Source organism: Neophocaena asiaeorientalis, unplaced genomic scaffold (genome assembly GCF_003031525.2).
Source record: "Neophocaena asiaeorientalis asiaeorientalis breed wild unplaced genomic scaffold, Neophocaena_asiaeorientalis_V1.1 scaffold429, whole genome shotgun sequence".
Classification (NCBI taxonomy): Eukaryota; Metazoa; Chordata; class Mammalia; order Artiodactyla; family Phocoenidae; genus Neophocaena; species Neophocaena asiaeorientalis.
In genome coordinates, this window is record NW_020173550.1 from 4,496,186 (window position 1) to 4,498,574 (window position 2,389).

Below are 2,389 nucleotides of genomic sequence, written 5' to 3' on the forward strand. Positions count from 1 at the left end.
ATCAGTTCCTCATTGAGTTTCCTTGATGCATTTGTAAAAACAAAAAAATCAATCGTTTATATGTGAGAGCTCGTTTCTGGACTCTTTATTCTGTTTCATTGATCTACGTATCTAATCTATGACCTTGCTCAACTAACTTATTCATTCTAACAGCTTTTTCTCCCCCCTAATTTAAATATTGCCTTTGCTTGTTGTATGTCGTCTAGAGGATTACAAATCCCAATGATCTTTATTGATGTGTCACATTTATTTAGGATCTAGCGGCTATTCCTAAATCAGTTTGTGCAGCCAGTTCAGTGACCGCCATTCAGTCTGGACATGGCATGTGTGTTCTGTTCCACATCCTGGTGCCTCACTCTTTCCTAATGCTGCTATGTGATGACTTGCTGTCCCGTACACATGCCCTCCCACCAAGAACCAGGCTGATATGACCATCACTCTGTCTTCCCCATCCTCCAAGTCAGTGGCATCATCTATATTTTGCTTTAGGCAACATTGCTGGCCCAGTAATTCAATTTAGAGACTGGAGATTCCAGCTTTTACCCTGGAGAGGGCTGTCTCCATGGGGGGGAAAAATCTCATATTCCATAATTGATAATTTAGGATTTGTATTTTTTTTTGCTTTATTTTTTTGTTGTCTATTTATTTGATTGTTTATGGCAATATTTCTTCCTTTTGTAGAATAAGTAGAAGTACAGAAGAAATTGTAAATTTGAGGAAGATGGACTCATGTTTGGAATATGCCAGGATATTTTGCACAACTCAGCTACAAGAGGACATCTTTTTTGACCACAGTGCATGTCGACCTCTTGTCTTACATAGGGATAGCCACCCAAAAGGGTGTGATGGTCTTCGCTGAAATGAGGGGCCTGGGATTGAGTGCAGAGATGTAATATATGAAAAACTAGGGGCTAATTACTTTTTTAAAAAAAAGGGAAATACAAACAAACAATATTCAACAATAAAGTCTTCTCTAAGAATGTGAGCAAAGAAAGATAAAAGCTTCCGCTGAAAACTGGGAGATAAAGTTTCTCATGGTCTGCTGCCAGGGTTGGGATGGTCATTGTGTGGAGATTGTTACCTGGTTTATTTTTCTTGTATTTACTGAACTCCTACTTGTACTATTGAACTCCAAGAAAAAAAAAAAAACAGCAGGCACTTGCTGCACGCTCCTATTTCAGGCAGCAGAGAGAATTCTTTATTTCCCCCTTAACTACTCCAAAAATGCAAATGGAAAAGAGGGCACGACCTCCTGTGTTCATCAGCAAATACCAGGGCCCACCACCATCCTTCATCACCCCAGGCCCTGTGGCCTCGAAATTCTGATGATGTATAGCATCATGTTGTTTTCTTAAAGCATCAGCCAGCAGGTGTATTGACACTCGGTTGGCACCCTCCAGAATTAGGCTCTGCACAAGGGAAACTGAACAGGGCAGATGTCTGGGAAACTGGGAAGCCATGGCAGGGGTGTGAAACTCACCAGCCACTTGCAAACAGCATGTGGTTAGTGACCATATTTCCTTGGTGCTAAGGGTAACATCCTTTCACATTTTAACATTTATGAAGTTGGGATATTGCTTGTAGTATATATGGATGTATATTTTTACACACACACACACACACACACATTTGATGAGGTAGTGTTCTGTTTTTCTCTTCAATAACTATAATTAAATCAATGCTGTAGTTTACCAGCATGTTACTTGCCAATGCGGGAATGCACTCATGACCATGTCAATTCTCACAATGTGCTAATGATACTAGTTGCCTGTTTTTTAAAGCCATATGTCAAAGTGATTAGTGCCTTTCTCTTTTTCATTAAGAAAACTTACAGCATGCTTCTCTTTTATTAGGCAATTGTGACACCTGCTGTCAGAAACAAAGAACTTACTTTCCAATTCCTTGCTGGTCTTTCCTATGGAAAAGAGATAAATATTGCTAGAACATGAAAACTTCTAGGAGAAAATGAGCAAATAACAGTTAATTTTTCCTGACCGTTGAAATTCCAGTATTAAGTAGGTAGCATTATGTGTTGAAATATTGTAAGCAGCCCAAAGCATGTCTCTGTGTCTCCCCCTTGTTTTTTCCTGAGGATTTGGTGATGAGTAATTAGTGACCACAGATGGACAAATATTTGCAGACATCTACCCATTCTTTGAGCAGGTAGATAGCACCCTTCTATAGTTTCTAGTTCCTTTTGTATGTTTGTTCCTATGTTTTGTTTTGAGCATTTTCTTTTCTTTTAATTTTTATTGGAGTTTAGTTTGCCCATGGGCTCTGTGGGTTAGGATTTCAACAGGGCACGCTGGGGACAGCCCTTTACTGTCTGGGGTCTTAGCTGGAAGTACTAGGAGTGACTAAATGCCTGGATGTCAGAGCAATTGAGGCG